Source organism: Gigantopelta aegis, chromosome 8 (assembly GCF_016097555.1).
Source record: "Gigantopelta aegis isolate Gae_Host chromosome 8, Gae_host_genome, whole genome shotgun sequence".
Taxonomy (NCBI): domain Eukaryota; kingdom Metazoa; phylum Mollusca; class Gastropoda; order Neomphalida; family Peltospiridae; genus Gigantopelta; species Gigantopelta aegis.
Window position 1 is genome coordinate 19,203,925 of NC_054706.1, and position 18,210 is coordinate 19,222,134.

General features: G+C 39.1%; 1 non-coding gene across 1 annotated transcript; it reads right to left on the reverse strand.

The window, feature by feature from the left end:
* Positions 1-18,127: 18,127 nt before the first annotated feature.
* Positions 18,128-18,210, reverse strand: Trnal-uaa. The gene has a single exon. It is a non-coding gene; the product is annotated as a tRNA-Leu (tRNA).

Genomic DNA, 18,210 nt, shown 5'->3' on the forward strand with positions numbered 1-18,210 from the left:
CAGAGCCTTGTTGGCGACTACTGTTTCATACTTAATACATTTTCTTGTTTAGAATACCAGTGTCTGTATATCGAATGTGCGGTTTGTAGCATTCAGGTTTTACTTTAATTTGTGATATATATATTTTTCGTACGTACGGAATTATTGAGAGGTAAAATCCGGTTTGGACTACTACAAGCATTAGAACAACAACAAATATCTTGTAAATACAGACACTGATATTTAATTTGTATGTTACGTCATCGAAAAGGCTTTATTGGTCGGAAACATTTTACAATGGTTGTAAACTCAGGACTGTCCCTTTAATGACTGGTCCTGTCACGTATCTCACCAACGGCAAGCATGGCAGTATTTAATGCTGTGTTGAAAGCTAGGGACACTTTGAACTTTGACCTGGTCACATAAAAATAAACTCAAAACAAAACAAAACAAAAACGTGGTTTGAAACATTTCTAGGAAGGAAGGAAATGTTTTATTTAACGACGCACTCAACACATTTTATTTACGGTTATATGGCGTCGGACATATGGTTAAGGACCACACATATATTGAGAGAGGAAACCCGCTGTCGTCACTCTTTTCGATCAGCAGCAAGGGATATTTTATATACACCATCCCACAGACAGGATTCCACATACCACGGTCTTTGATATACCAGTCGTGGTGCACTGGCTGGAGCGAGAAATAGCCCAATGGGCCCACCGACGGGCATCGACCCCAAACCGACCGCGCATCAAGCGAACGCTCATTTCTAGGAAGGAACTTGCCCTCCTGCCCTCCACCCCAAACTACAGACCCGTTTAATAAGAACCAAACGTGTACAAGAAGCCCTTAATATATTGACCAGAATATACAAGTACATTCAGTAGACATCTTTATCTTTTACTTTCAATCTCTAATGCATTCTGTACTTTTGGGAGACCATGAGGTTTGTAAACCAAAGATAAGTTACATAAAACATACATTGTTCATACAGAGAAAATCAGGAGAGAGAAAAACATGTATCCATGTCCATAAACACGCTTCAGCTAGTTTCAAATCTGCAAAATATGATAAGAAAAGACATGGCTAGAAATAGAAATAGAAATGTGTAAGTAAAACAAACTGAAACGAATTAAGGAACGCGTGAAGCAGAAAATTATTTTTGATAAATTATGTAGTTTTATTTTTCATCGGTTATTAAGAGTCATACACGTGCTCAAGAAAGAGCGTGCGAAAGAAAAAAAAAGAATTTTTTTTTTTATTTAACGACGCACTCAACACATTTTATGTACGGTTAAGGACCACACAGATTTTGAGAGGAAACCCGCTGTCGCCACTACATGGGCTACTCTTTCCGATTAGCAGCAAGGGATCTTTTATTTGCGCTTCCCACAGGCAGGATAGTACAAACCATGGCCTTTATTGAACCAGTTATGGATCACTGGTCGGTGCAAGTGGTTTACACCTACCCATTGAGCCTTGTGGAGCACTCACTCAGGGTTTGGAGTCGGTATCTGGATTAAAAATTCCATGCCTCGACTGGGATCCGAACCCAGTACCTACCAGACTGTAGACCAAACCACGACGCCACCGAGGCCGGTCAAGGGACAATATTCTACCTTCTTCCCTCTGGTTTCAGGGGCGTGTGCAGGGGTGCAGGGTTGACGTGTCTCGTTGTGGCGAGCGAAATTTATAGGGGGTTCTAACACTGAATCCCTCCATGCACACGCATGGCTTTATAAACTGGCAAATTATTTAAAGAATATTTACAATGAAAAATCCTCACAGAAAGTTAACAATATTTTTTTGTTTTTAATGTAATTAGGCTAAGGCAACGCGAGTTAAACAATTTCTTCACGGTCCTGGAGATAAAACACAATGTTGTCATTGTTTTAAATATGTATTGTTCGTGCTTGAGTGTCGTTAAACATCTATCCTATTCTATGTTTTTTAGATACTACGTCTACTACCGTTACATCCTCGAACAAATTACGAATCTTCAATGCCATTATCATAGTAAGTATCATATTTCGCAATGTTTATATTGATTTTTTTATAAGTAACTACAAATTAATTGATATTCACACAAATTCTTTGCAGTGTAACTCGATTAACTTGTTACGTGCTGCCACTAGTCGTAAACTGAGCTTCCTCAAGAATCGGTGAATAAAAATAGAAAATACATACATGTAAACATCAGTGGTAGTTTCAACTTTCCAGCCTTCACGGTCCTGGGTATTTTGGCATCATTTTAACTTTTTCACCTGACCATGAAGAAATATACTGTAAATAAACGTTGTGCCCCAAAATATGTACGCATAAAACAGTGACGTCACGTGTAGGTTGTCCGTTAAAGACCCCCTCCCTAACTTAAAAAAAACACAACAAATAACGAGTAAATACAATTGTTTGATTGTAATTAAATAAGAATGTGACTGAAGGTGTACTATTTACATTTTAAAACAAACAAATAATAAATATGTTTGGCGGTAAGCTGCTATTATCTAACTTCGATAGGACGACATTAAATCTCCCCCCTAAAAAAGAGAGAAAAAAAAAGGAGATAGCAGAGAAGAAAAGATATCAAACAAAGGATCGACTTATTTTTGTAACGGTTTGGTTTCGAAACAAAGGTGAGAAAGTTTAAATTACACGAAAAGGAACAGCTGGGGATATTGTTTAAAAGTTTCAGTCACGTGGTAGACATTTTATCGAAATGTCAACCCGAGAAAAAAAACGAAAACAGACACCTCAAGGCAAACAGAGAGCGAGGGCAAGCAGTAATTGCTCTTTGAAAGCGCGAGTGTCAGACCCGAGCCGCGATATGTCTGAGTCACTTGTACACTTTTAAAATAATATTTACTTTCGTATATCTGTATGCCCTAATCTCGCTCACATCTGGAACCAGTTTAATACTGCCTATGTACTCCGATGTGTGGACTGACATGCGCGCGTGCTGTAACCGCCGATAGAGGGCGTCGCTGAGACGTCTCGCTTTACGGGATTCGGAACGGAACGAGGATCCGGAATAGACTTTGTTTGACGTTTATGTGTGTTAGAGTATCCACTCGGCGCTCGCCCTCGGACCGATATGAGGGGAAAAGTGCTTTGAAAGTTATCTCTTTCAACAAACAAGAAGAAAAGTCAGTTTTGAAACAAAGTTAATACTTGACGCTGCTCAGATTCATTATCGCACACAAAATATTTTGACCACAACATGAATGCTAAACTATCTAAAGTACCTATAATTACAATACTAACGAACACCCTCCCCCGTCCCAGTTTTGTCTGCGATGGGCCACGAGATCGATCGCCCTAACCATTATTCATTAAAGTCCATGGATAGTTGATCTCCTAACTACTGGAAAGTGTACAGTATATAATATATTCCTAGCTATTTCTGGGTAGATTTCCTCTCTTTATCTTTCAACAAAATTGTGCTGAGATACTGTTACACAAAAATTCATTTATTTGTTCTTCTTTTTTTCCTTTTTTTGTTGAAAATAATTACAATTTAAATGTGTTGATTCCTTTTCTTTCACCGGTCTCGGTGGCGTCGTGGTTAGGCCATCGGTCAACAGACTGGTAGGTACTGGGTTCGGATCCCAGTCGAGGCATGATATTTTTAATCCAGATACCGACTCCAAACCCTGAGTGAGTGCTCCACAAGGCTCAATGGGTAGGTGTAAACCACTTGCACCGACCAGTGATCCATAACTGGTTCAACAAAGGCCATGGTTTGTGCTATCCTGCCTGTGGGAAGCGCAAATAAAAGATCCCTTGCTGCCTGTCGTAAAAAGAGTAGCCTATGTGGCGACAGCGGGTTTCCTCTAAAAACAGTGTCTAACGTTATCTAATAGCGGCAAGAGAGTTTTATAAATAATAATCTACTTTCCCAACATAGGTCTACAGGCTGGTAGGTACTGGGTTCGAATCCCAGTCGAGGCATGGGATTTTTAATCCAGATACCGACTCCAAACCCTGAGTGAGTGCTCCGCAAGGCTCAATGGATAGGTGTAAACCACTTGCACCGACCAGTGATCCATAACTGGTTCAACAAAGGCCATGGTTTGTGCTATCCTGCCTGTGGGAAGCGCAAATAAAAAATCCCTTGCTGCTAATCGGAAAGAGTAGCCCATGAAGTGGCGACAGCGGGTTTCCTCTCAAAATCTGTGTGGTCCTTAACCATATGTCTGACGCCATATAACCGTAAATAAAATGTGTTGAGTGCGTCGTTAAATAAAACATTTCTTTCTTTCCTTTTCTTTCGTTTGTGAAACATATATTCCTTTCTTTTCTTTTCTCTGCGCATGTGCTCTAATTAACGCGTTGTCTTGGGTCGACAAAGATGCAACACAGAACCGGAATATCCTGAGGTGATACACCCCTACAGCCGAGAAGTGAGAATGACCCCCCTTGACTGTCGTGTCACAGGGGTCACGGGGTCACGTTTTATCTCGTGGTTTGTCATGCTTCAGTAAAGATGGGCAGTGCGTGTCTCATCCATCGATGTGAAAACACGCGTGTGCGCGAACAGCATGACTGGACACGCCTATAGTTATTTACTTGTTTTAGCATATATCAGTTAGAATAAATGTATGCTAGACACCACTCCCTGACCCCCATAAAAATAACACACCCCCACGCCCCCCCCCACCCCGAACTCTCCCTAAAAAAGTTCTACGACACTATGTTTGGTTATCTACAAACCTGTAACAAATTTGTATAAAATTACGATAGATACTGTCCTGTCTTGCGGAAAGTGTATATAAAATATCCCCTTCTGTTTGTTTTGATAGGAACAGCCTATGTGGCGGCAGCGGGGTTCTTCTCTCTTACTCTCAACCAAGGGCGTGTTCAGAACGCAGGGGCGGATTATGGAGGGTTTCCCAGTTGCACGGACACCTCCCCCACCCCCACCCCCACCCCCCCGGCTAAGAAAACCAACCCCACCACGTAGATCTAAATTGATGTCCACGTAAAATTTAGTTTCAAATTATAAACATTTATATATTATTTCGGGACCCCACCCCCTTACCTAAAGCATAATCCGCCCCTGAGAAGGCCAAGCGCTCGCGAACTATTTCACAGGTACTATTCTGTATTATCACATTAATCTAACGTAGGCGTAAAAACCAGTCTAGCGAGCGACTGCGATCGTTCACCCTCCTGAACACGCCTCAGGTGTCGAGATAGCCATACTGTATATACCAGTGGTGTGTTCAGGATGCCGAGCGCTCGCAAACAGTTTGACTGGTACAGTCGTCTTCTGTTATATCACATTACATCTTATCTGACATTAGTTTCAAAAACCAGTTTAGCAAGCGACTGCGATCACTTTACCTCATGAACATGCCTCCGATATCTGTAGTGTTCTTTTCTTGTTGTTTATATAGAGAATAACTGGTTACTTTATTTTGCGAATGTTAGAATGGCGAATGCCGCTGCCGACATTCGCCATTCGACCTGAGCAGGATAAAGCCCATATCTTAAGACAATAACCGGTTAGTTTATTTATCCTGCAATCTTACATAATGCGAAAAATTAATGAAATTAACCACTTTATTCCACAGCTTTACCAGTTTCTATGATAGTAAGTACACGTGTGTTGAATGCCTTTTTTCTTACACTATATATATGCACCAAAACAAAATAGATCCAATATAACAACAATTTATTTCTTGTTTTAAAAATAAAAATTGTCTTCAAAACGGTTTTTAAAAATGAAAACAATCAAGTGGAAATAAAAGAATAGGTAATTTTTAACAATACAACATTCCGTTGCTGACCATAACTAGTGTAAAAATAGTTCCATACCCAAAAGCTATATTTGTGGTCAGTGACCGTAAATATAGAAATGTATCTAATCATCACATCAGTATAAACAGTGATTGCAGGATAAACTTATTTTCTTGCTTATATCCAATTATGGTTCAAGTTCGCTTTTCTGGGCACACACCTCGGCTATCTGGACTGTCTGTCCAGGATAGTTGGTTAGTGGTTAGTTGTTAGTGATAGAGAAGTCGGTGTAGTAGCCTACCCATTGAGTCATCAAACTGGCTCTGGGTGGGATCCGGTACCGGGATGCGAACCCGGTACCTACCAGTCTAAGTCCGAAGGTTTAACCAGTATACCACCGATACCGAAGTTGTAGTGTAAAATGTGGTTAGGAGTTGGGGTTTTTTAAAAGCTGTCGACCCTATCTGTCGAACACGAACACGAAATAAACCCTATACAGATGTTTGATAGCACTGCAAATATGAAGAAACGTTGTTATCCAAATTCAGGCATTTCCGAAACAAACGAAATAAAATAGCACCAACCTCCCCCAAAACCCTTTCACCCCCCCCCCCCAAAAAGAAGGAAAATAACACACACACACACGCGCGCGCACGCACACACGAACACACACATACACCCTCCCTACACACACACACCTCTACACACACACACGCACACACACACACACACACCATCACAACCACCTAAGTGGAAAAAAAAGAAGAAGAAAAAAGCGCAATAGCCGCCAGTATTTCACACTACCTAATAAGTACGGTCAATGTCTTTAAGGTATGACAACATCGGCGTTTATCTGCATACAAAAACATTAAACGTTTTAAATAAAAAAAATGTTTTTACTATCTTACGCTATACAAAAAAAACCCAGCACAATAATCTCTGAATAAATTCCAAACTCATCTTTTGAATATTTATATTTGTTTTGAGGGCGTGTACGATACATTAGATTGATAAAGTAGAATACTTGGTGAGCAGTGAAGCGAATAGGGTCAAGGAAGACACGATATATCCGACGTCACGTGATACGCATCCTTTATGGAAGATAAAAATAAACAAGGTAGAAGCTGTCCAGCGTTAAGCCACGTTGTGACAGAATAATGTTTTCCTTGGTAAACTGAGTCGACCTTTTTACCGAAGAGATGACACATTGATAAATTGGTTATATAGAAACGGTGTATAAACTATTAAGATGTTTTGATGTGCCCCATTCAGTCTATTCATTTCATTTTATTTCAACTCAGTTTCCTGGATTCAATTAAGGCCCAATCACGCTGTCCTGGGCACACACCTCAGCTATCTGGGCTGTCTGTCCAGGACTGTGGGTTAGTTGTTAGTTTGTTAGTGGTTAGTGAGAGAAAAGAGGGTATAATGGCCTTGCACCTACCCATTGAGCCCTTAAGAACTCTCTCTGGGTTGTAGGCCGTACCGGGCTGCGAACCCTGTACCTACCAGCCTGTAGTCTGATGGCTTAACCACTGCGCCACAGAGGCCTATTAACACGATTGTGTCTTGCTTACATCCTTTTTCTTGTTTTTCCTCCTACTTGTTATCATTTCTGTTCCTGTCTCATTTTTTCCTCATTTTTCCCCCTCTTAAGTGTTCTTCCTTGTGTTCCAGATCACTTCAGGTTGTACTATATCAAATACAAACACTTAGCCAACAATGTTAACGTTTGTGTTTAAAAAACACAATATGCAATATATCAACCAAACATGACTCATAAATATAAATACTACAACCCCTCCCTCAAAGTATCAGCTGAAGAAAATGGTATCTTGCATGGCTCTTTTCGATATAACCGGATGGTTTTACAACACCTAGTTTCGCACAAAATTATACCGTAGTATTTTGTTTAAAGGTACCCCATACATGTTTACAGGTACCCCATACATGTTCACAGGTACCCCACACATGTTCACAGGTACCCCACACATGTTCACAGGTACCCCACACATGTTTACAGGTACCCCACACATGTACCCCATACATGTTTACAGGTACCCCATACATGTTCCAAGGTACCCCACACATGTTTACAGGTACCCCACACATGTTTACAGGTACCCCATACATGTTCCAAGGTACCCCATACATGTTTACAGGTACCCCATACATGTTTACAGGTACCCCATACATGTTCACAGGTACCCCATACATGTTCACAGGTACCCCATACATGTTCACAGGTACCCCACACATGTTCACAGGTACCCCATACATGTTCACAGGTACCCCACACATGTTCACAGGTACCCCATACATGTTCCAAGCACAAGGTACTAGATGAAGTACAAGTACATACATCTTTTGCCCAGATGAAACTAAAAACTTTGACAAAAAACACTGTCACATTTATCAATCAAAGGTACCCTCCATTTTGACATGCTACCTTCATGATCATAAAAGTGCGGGCGGGGGGGGGGGGGGGGGGGCGGGAGCTGAAACAAACAATGAATGAATAATGAATGTTTAACGACACCCCAGCACAGAAATTCATCGGCTATTGGGTGTCAAACTATGGTAAATGCAAACATTAAGTGATGGTCAACATCAAAATAAAAATGCAACGGTTAAATTAAAACACAGTGTAAAGAACTGTGCAAAAAATACAAATATCACAGAAAGGCAAAATTATAATTTTTAATAAAAGTTAGTATCTCGAAGAAATTGCAACAAAAGTTCAGGATGGAATCGTTCCATCATATTTCTTCGATCAAATATATATTTTCTAGTTTCTGTCAGATCAGTGCACTCTACCAAAATGGGGCGTACCGTCAAACAAGTATCATTGCCATTTCCCTACTCTCATTTGTCATCAAGTATTTTACTCAAGGAATTCATGAAATTGCATTTCAGGACATGTAGTTTTCAAAACGTTTGCACAGTGTCAAATCCCTCCACCACCACCACCCGTTTTTATTTCGTACTGGTTAGAAAATAACTTGTTAATGACGGATAGTGAACAAATCGAAATGTCAACCCGAGAAAAGAAACGAAAAGTATTTTGCTTATAGAATTCAGGAAACGTTTCGAGTCCTGGTTAAGCATTGCCACAAATGCGAGGTATTCATATTTACCCCAGTAGGATAATTAACCGCACAGACAATAGGTTTGTGGTATTTATATGACTCCCAATAAAACACAGAATCACGTTATCATTGGGTTTGTAAATATTCATTCTCTTTTGTAGCTCTAGGAGTATTTCTTTGATAAAGAAGACCCCACATTGTGTTAGCTTTTAAACTGCTTATTTTCCGCGCCGTCGGCTGAGAAGAAATAGCGCGAACACAGAGCTAGAGTAGTGACCAACACGTTAGTCAGTTACTAGTGATTACTGCTCGTTGTGTTACACCAGTGTTTTTGAGTGACTGGGTGTCTTGGTGAGATTGATGAGAAGGTCACTGAACAATACTGGTAGTAAGTTAGAATGAATGAGTGAGTGAGATGGAAAGATGGGTGGTTGGAGAGAGAGAGAGAGAGAGAGAGAGAGAGAGAGAGAGAGAGAGAGAGAGAGAGAGAGAGAGAGAGAGAGAGAGAGAGACTCTGACTGGAACGACAAAATCCAAATAGGATGATCGAACGTACGACCTTTGTCACCTTAGGAGAACGTTCTACCATTAAGCTAAGTCTTTGTCTCTTCCCCTCTCTCTCTCTGTCTCTCTATGTCTCTCTCTCTCTCTCTCTCTCTCTCTCTCTCTCTCTCTCTCTCTCTCTCTCTCTCTCTCTCTCTCTCTCTCTCTCTCAATAACCATATTTTAGACGTCAAAATGTGACCAAATAGCCATAGTCTAAGAACAAATATTCCTTTCCTTTCCAAAGGAGGAATAGATCCTAAAACCTACTGCACCTCAAGCGAACGTTCTGCCACTGAGCCGCGTTTCTGTCACGTGACCTGTATTCGTTCCTCTCCGTAAAGTCTACGGGAATGTGGAGTATAACTGTGAACGGTATCGATCAATTCGCAAACACACGCCGGGCTTGGAGGTTATTTACTTTACAGTTGTGATCCAAGTTCACGCAACAGACACTTACAGAGAACAAGTCGTCGGTAAACGACAGGAGGAAAAGGCTATTGATTTATTGTGTTCCCAGGGTTATTGTAAGAGGAATCGATATCACGGAAAGGGAGTATTGAGAATTGTGGTCTGTTACTATATAATGATCGGTATTGACAATAGGACTAACATAAAGACACTGAATACACCCTCTCTCCCCTCCACTTCCGAAGTCTTCGTCTACTCTTATATCCTTTTTCTTTTTCTTTTTTTCTTATATAGATTTCCTTACTTGTAATCTGGAGCACTCGAGTGTCATAGACGAACGGAGATATTTTTATGACCCGAGTCCGAGTAGAGCAAAGGAAAAGAATGTTTATTTAACAACACTCAGCACTTTTTAAACTAACTAAAAATATACTATAATTAAATTAAGTTAAAAATTAAATTAAATTAAATTAAATTTGAATTTAAAATTGAATAAAGAATGTATTTTTGCATAATAGCCTATATCCGTTTAAATATTATATTCATATATTTTAATTTGAGAGTGGGGTCGGTAGATCGCTCGTCTGGGGTGCTTTGGTAAAAGGAATGGGCGAGACGTAGCCCACTGGTAAAGCGCTCGCCTGATGCGCTGTCGGTCTAGGATCGATCACCGTCGGTGGACACATTGCGCTATTGTGCTCTCGTTCCAGTCAGTGCACCACGACTAGTATACCAAAGGCCATGGTATGTGATATCCTGTCTGTGGGATGGTGCATATTGAAGATCCCTTGCTACTAATGGAAAAAATGTAGCGGGTTTCCTTATTAAGACTATATGTCAATATTACCAAATGTTTGACACTCAATAGCCGATTATTAAAGTGCTGTAGTCATGTAGTTAAATAAAACAAACTTTAACTTTCTTTTGGTCACAGGATCGAACCCCCTCAGAGGACCCAATTTTCGATTGTTTTTCTTCATCTAAAACCAGTGAACCACGACTGATATATCAAAGGCCGTGGTATGTGTTGTCCTGTCTATGGGAAGTGCATATAAAAGATCCCTTACTGCTAATGGAAGAAGTTTATTTTGTTTAACGACACCACTAGAGCACATTGTGCTGCTAATGGAAAAATGTAGCGGGTTTCCTCTGAGATTATGTCAGAATTTCCAATGTTTGGCGTCCAGTAGCAGATGATGAATAAATCAATGTACTATAGTGGCGCCGTTAAACAAAACAAGTTTTATAAACATTTAACAAATTCTTGCAAAGTATTGTGTCACTCTTTGTAGTATACTGTATAGTTGTATAGTTCACGTTCATTACACGATTTATTATGCACGCACGCAGAAATCCAGACTTTGGCCTGAATAAAAACTATATACAAACATATTTTTAAATTTCAAAAAAGAGAGTCTTGTTTACATTCTACACAAATTATCTTATTGGATGTACGTGGAAAAGGTGGGCCAATCGGTGTACAGTTTACATATGGCTGCCCTAACGAACGGCCGCAATACAAAAGGTACCCGAATCGGTTCGTTGGGTACACGAAGGTACTGGGTCACGAGGGTCAAGCTATTCGACTTACACCAATTGGTGAGATGTTTGTTTTCGTCAGTAAGCCAGTCCTGTATCCGCTCGATAATGTGACCCCAGTCAGTATTTTATTTCTCAAACTTAATATTGCACGTATACATAAATGCATATACATAAAAAAGATAATAAATAAACACAAACTCACACGTACACAACCAGAACCACTCTCACATTTATCCTAATATCATAAACCCTAACACACATTCGCAAAAACATATTAAAAACCACAAACACACACAACAAAAACACCAGCCACACAAAGATACATGCCACCCATCACCCCTCCCCCCATAAAAAAATAAAAATAAATAAATAAAAAATAACAATAATAATAATAATAATAATAAATAAATAAATAAATAAATAAATAAATTCTAATTTTAATAATTGGTAACTACTGAGTTAAACACATTAACTGACAAAATAAAAAACTTTGTATAGAAAATAATGTCATGAAATAAGCTATTGCGAATAGTTCCAAGTTTATCCACACCCTCACACACATACTTCTTTTAGTGTCTCTCTTCCACACCTTTTGCACGCACAATTCGTCTTTTTTGTTTTCTGGTGACCACAGTATTCATAATCGTCTCGTCGGCTGGGCGTTTGATCAGCTGCGACCGACGCCTTAACTTTCGCTGTTGACCACTGTCAGTGTCTGTTGCCATGGTATCCGCGTCCTTCTTGTCACAATTAGCGATCCATTTCACTCCCTTGTGTTCACCTTTTTCAGTCACTGGGACACTTGTTTTCATGTACGGCTTGTCCGAATTCAACTCTGATGTTACTGCTTTACTAACACTTTTCTCCTCAGCATGGTTTTCCTGCGTAGCCAATCGTGCTGTGACTGCTTCATTCATCCCGTCACTATCACTGTCACTATCATAAAAACACTCGCTATCATGTTCATGCTCACTACACACACACTCAACCTCATTATTCCCACACCTTTCACATAGAAAAATCTTATTGCAGTTTCTCGCGTAATGTCCTTTTCCTTTGCAAAAATGACACACAGTATCGGGGCAGTCTTTAATCACATGACTATCCGACATACAGTTATAACATACTTTGAGTTGGTTGTCATGCAGCACTTTGAAATACTCCACACCCTCCACTGTATTGAATTTCATTGAATATGGCAAACTCTTTATGTTGGGTGGGAATTTCACACGCACATACCTTGTTCCGTCTGCAATGTGTGTACCCTTATAAAATCTTCTGTAAATTGAAGTAATCAGTTCAATATTCAAAGATTTTAATCGTTCTTCAATTTCGTCATCAGAAATATATGCAGGCAAATGCAAAAACGATACCACAACACTATCCGAATGTAGCAGTCTCGCTCTCATCTTGCGACCGTTTAATTCTAACGAGTCATTTTCCGAGATTATCCTAGCTTGAATAACGTCATCAAGTGTCACCTCATATCGATCAGGCCCCTTTGGAACACAGGCGTGAATAACATCCCCTACTTGCTCTGTCAAAAAGTCAATCAACTCACCAGCCGCCATTTTCTTATTATCGCCAACATCAATTACAACTGTGCATTCCTTCTTGTATGATATTTTCTTCTTTTCTTCTCTCTCCATGTCTCCTCCTCCACTCATATCTTTACTCTAACCTCAAAATCTCAACTCAAACAGACTAACAATGTAGATAACACCAATTCAAAACTTTCAATACGGGAGCCGAGGTGAAACACGTCCACCATCGACAAAACCCTAACCGGAAGTCCTTCTTAACCATATGTCCGATGCCATATAACCGTAAATAAAATGTGTTGAGTGCGTCGTTAAATAAAACATTTCCTTTCCTGTCGCGTCGACTGGTATGTGCAGGTGCACATTTTCAGATTATTGTCAACTGAACAGTCGAGTCGGCGTTAATCGGTAGGTTTTGTTTGTTTGTGTTTTTGTTTAACGACACCACTTGAGCACATTGATTAATCAATCATCGGCTACTGGATGTCAAACATTTGGTAATTCTGACTCGTAGTCATCAGAGAAAACCCGCTACATCTTTCCTAATGCAGCAAGGGATATTGTATATGCACTTTCCCACATACAGGATAGTACATACCTCGTAGAGAGAAAACCGATTACTATTTTATATTGGCATCAAGGGATCTTGTACATGTACCATCAGAATGCAGATCAGGTGAGCGCTTTAATAAAGCTAGATTAGAGAGTTCTGTCCACAACTGCATAGTTTGTTCTTTACTATTTTAAGTAGTTTATATGATAATAGGTATATGGACACGTTAAACGACTAGTCAAATTAAGTCGGTTCCGCCCTAAACTTAATCATTTTGAATGATTTATGAGATGTTGATTTTTATTCAAAAATTTAATATACTTACCTGTAATATCTCTATTTTTGTGTTTTATTTTGTATGAAGTAATTTTTAGCTTATTTGATTAATGTTGAAAAACATCCATTATTTAACTTTAAAAAATATTTGTCAGAAGTGGGATTTGAACCCACGCCCACATTTGTGGACCAGAACACTCATAATAGCACACAGTGTGTAAAGCTAATAAGCCTTGAGTCTGGCGCCTTTTTTTTTTTTTATCTTTTTATTTCTCAAACTTAATATTGCACGTATACATAAATGCATATACATAAAAAAGATAATAAATAAACACAAACTCACACGTACACAACCAGAACCACTCTCACATTTATCCTAATATCATAAACCCTAACACACATTCGCAAAAACATATTAAAAACCACAAACACACACAACAAAAACACCAGCCACACAAAGATACATGCCACCCATCACCCCTCCCCCCATAAAAAAATAAAAATAAATAAATAAAAAATAACAATAATAATAATAATAATAATATAAAAATAGTAATAATAATAAATAAATAAATTCTAATTTTAATAATTGGTAACTATTGAGTTAAACACATTAACTGACAAAATAAAAAACTTTGTATAGAAAATAATGTCATGAAATAAGCTATTGCGAATAGTTCCAAGTTTATCCACACCCTCACACACATACTTCTTTTAGTGTCTCTCTTCCACACCTTTTGCACGCACAATTCGTCTTTTTTGTTTTCTGGTGACCACAGTATTCATAATCGTCTCGTCGGCTGGGCGTTTGATCAGCTGCGACCGACGCCTTAACTTTCGCTGTTGACCACTGTCAGTGTCTGTTGCCATGGTATCCGCGTCCTTCTTGTCACAATTAGCGATCCATTTCACTCCCTTGTGTTCACCTTTTTCAGTCACTGGGACACTTGTTTTCATGTACGGCTTGTCCGAATTCAACTCTGATGTTACTGCTTTACTAACACTTTTCTCCTCAGCATGGTTTTCCTGCGTAGCCAATCGTGCTGTGACTGCTTCATTCATCCCGTCACTATCACTGTCACTATCATAAAAACACTCGCTATCATGTTCATGCTCACTACACACACACTCAACCTCATTATTCCCACACCTTTCACATAGAAAAATCTTATTGCAGTTTCTCGCGTAATGTCCTTTTCCTTTGCAAAAATGACACACAGTATCGGGGCAGTCTTTAATCACATGACTATCCGACATACAGTTATAACATACTTTGAGTTGGTTGTCATGCAGCACTTTGAAATACTCCACACCCTCCACTGTATTGAATTTCATTGAATATGGCAAACTCTTTATGTTGGGTGGGAATTTCACACGCACATACCTTGTTCCGTCTGCAATGTGTGTACCCTTATAAAATCTTCTGTAAATTGAAGTAATCAGTTCAATATTCAAAGATTTTAATCGTTCTTCAATTTCGTCATCAGAAATATGCAGGCAAATGCAAAAACGATACCACAACACTATCCGAATGTAGCAGTCTCGCTCTCATCTTGCGACCGTTTAATTCTAACGAGTCATTTTCCGAGATTATCCTAGCTTGAATAACGTCATCAAGTGTCACCTCATATCGATCAGGCCCCTTTGGAACACAGGCGTGAATAACATCCCCTACTTGCTCTGTCAAAAAGTCAATCAACTCACCAGCCGCCATTTTCTTATTATCGCCAACATCAATTACAACTGTGCATTCCTTCTTGTATGATATTTTCTTCTTTTCTTCTCTCTCCATGTCTCCTCCTCCACTCATATCTTTACTCTAACCTCAAAATCTCAACTCAAACAGACTAACAATGTAGATAACACCAATTCAAAACTTTCAATACGGGAGCCGAGGTGAAACACGTCCACCATCGACAAAACCCTAACCGGAAGTCCTTCTTAACCATATGTCCGATGCCATATAACCGTAAATAAAATGTGTTGAGTGCGTCGTTAAATAAAACATTTCCTTTCCTGTCGCGTCGACTGGTATGTGCAGGTGCACATTTTCAGATTATTGTCAACTGAACAGTCGAGTCGGCGTTAATCGGTAGGTTTTGTTTGTTTGTGTTTTTGTTTAACGACACCACTTGAGCACATTGATTAATCAATCATCGGCTACTGGATGTCAAACATTTGGTAATTCTGACTCGTAGTCATCAGAGAAAACCCGCTACATCTTTCCTAATGCAGCAAGGGATATTGTATATGCACTTTCCCACATACAGGATAGTACATACCTCGTAGAGAGAAAACCGATTACTATTTTATATTGGCATCAAGGGATCTTGTACATGTACCATCAGAATGCAGATCAGGTGAGCGCTTTAATAAAGCTAGATTAGAGAGTTCTGTCCACAACTGCATAGTTTGTTCTTTACTATTTTAAGTAGTTTATATGATAATAGGTATATGGACACGTTAAACGACTAGTCAAATTAAGTGGGTTCCGCCCTAAACTTAATCATTTTGAATGATTTATGAGATGTTGATTTTTATTCAAAAATTTAATATACTTACCTGTAATATCTCTATTTTTGTGTTTTATTTTGTATGAAGTAATTTTTAGCTTATTTGATTAATGTTGAAAAACATCCATTATTTAACTTTAAAAAATATTTGTCAGAAGTGGGATTTGAACCCACGCCCACATTTGTGGACCAGAACACTCATAATAGCACACAGTGTGTAAAGCTAATAAGCCTTGAGTCTGGCGCCTTTTTTTTTTTTTATCTTTTTATTTCTCAAACTTAATATTGCACGTATACATAAATGCATATACATAAAAAAGATAATAAATAAACACAAACTCACACGTACACAACCAGAACCACTCTCACATTTATCCTAATATCATAAACCCTAACACACATTCGCAAAAACATATTAAAAACCACAAACACACACAACAAAAACACCAGCCACACAAAGATACATGCCACCCATCACCCCTCCCCCCAAAAAAATAAAAATAAATAAATAAAAAATAACAATAATAATAATAATAATAATATAAAAATAATAATAATAATAAATAAATAATAAATTCTAATTTTAATAATTGGTAACTATTGAGTTAAACACATTAACTGACAAAATAAAAAACTTTGTATAGAAAATAATGTCATGAAATAAGCTATTGCGAATAGTTCCAAGTTTATCCACACCCTCACACACATACTTCTTTTAGTGTCTCTCTTCCACACCTTTTGCACGCACAATTCGTCTTTTTTGTTTTCTGGTGACCACAGTATTCATAATCGTCTCGTCGGCTGGGCGTTTGATCAGCTGCGACCGACGCCTTAACTTTCGCTGTTGACCACTGTCAGTGTCTGTTGCCATGGTATCCGCGTCCTTCTTGTCACAATTAGCGATCCATTTCACTCCCTTGTGTTCACCTTTTTCAGTCACTGGGACACTTGTTTTCATGTACGGCTTGTCCGAATTCAACTCTGATGTTACTGCTTTACTAACACTTTTCTCCTCAGCATGGTTTTCCTGCGTAGCCAATCGTGCTGTGACTGCTTCATTCATCCCGTCACTATCACTGTCACTATCATAAAAACACTCGCTATCATGTTCATGCTCACTACACACACACTCAACCTCATTATTCCCACACCTTTCACATAGAAAAATCTTATTGCAGTTTCTCGCGTAATGTCCTTTTCCTTTGCAAAAATGACACACAGTATCGGGGCAGTCTTTAATCACATGACTATCCGACATACAGTTATAACATACTTTGAGTTGGTTGTCATGCAGCACTTTGAAATACTCCACACCCTCCACTGTATTGAATTTCATTGAATATGGCAAACTCTTTATGTTGGGTGGGAATTTCACACGCACATACCTTGTTCCGTCTGCAATGTGTGTACCCTTATAAAATCTTCTGTAAATTGAAGTAATCAGTTCAATATTCAAAGATTTTAATCGTTCTTCAATTTCGTCATCAGAAATATATGCAGGCAAATGCAAAAACGATACCACAACACTATCCGAATGTAGCAGTCTCGCTCTCATCTTGCGACCGTTTAATTCTAACGAGTCATTTTCCGAGATTATCCTAGCTTGAATAACGTCATCAAGTGTCACCTCATATCGATCAGGCCCCTTTGGAACACAGGCGTGAATAACATCCCCTACTTGCTCTGTCAAAAAGTCAATCAACTCACCAGCCGCCATTTTCTTATTATCGCCAACATCAATTACAACTGTGCATTCCTTCTTGTATGATATTTTCTTCTTTTCTTCTCTCTCCATGTCTCCTCCTCCACTCATATCTTTACTCTAACCTCAAAATCTCAACTCAAACAGACTAACAATGTAGATAACACCAATTCAAAACTTTCAATACGGGAGCCGAGGTGAAACACGTCCACCATCGACAAAACCACTAAAAATATTAGCACGGGTGGGGTTCGAACCCACGCGGACATACGTCCATTGGATCTTAAGTCCAACGCCTTAACCACTCGGCCACCGTGCT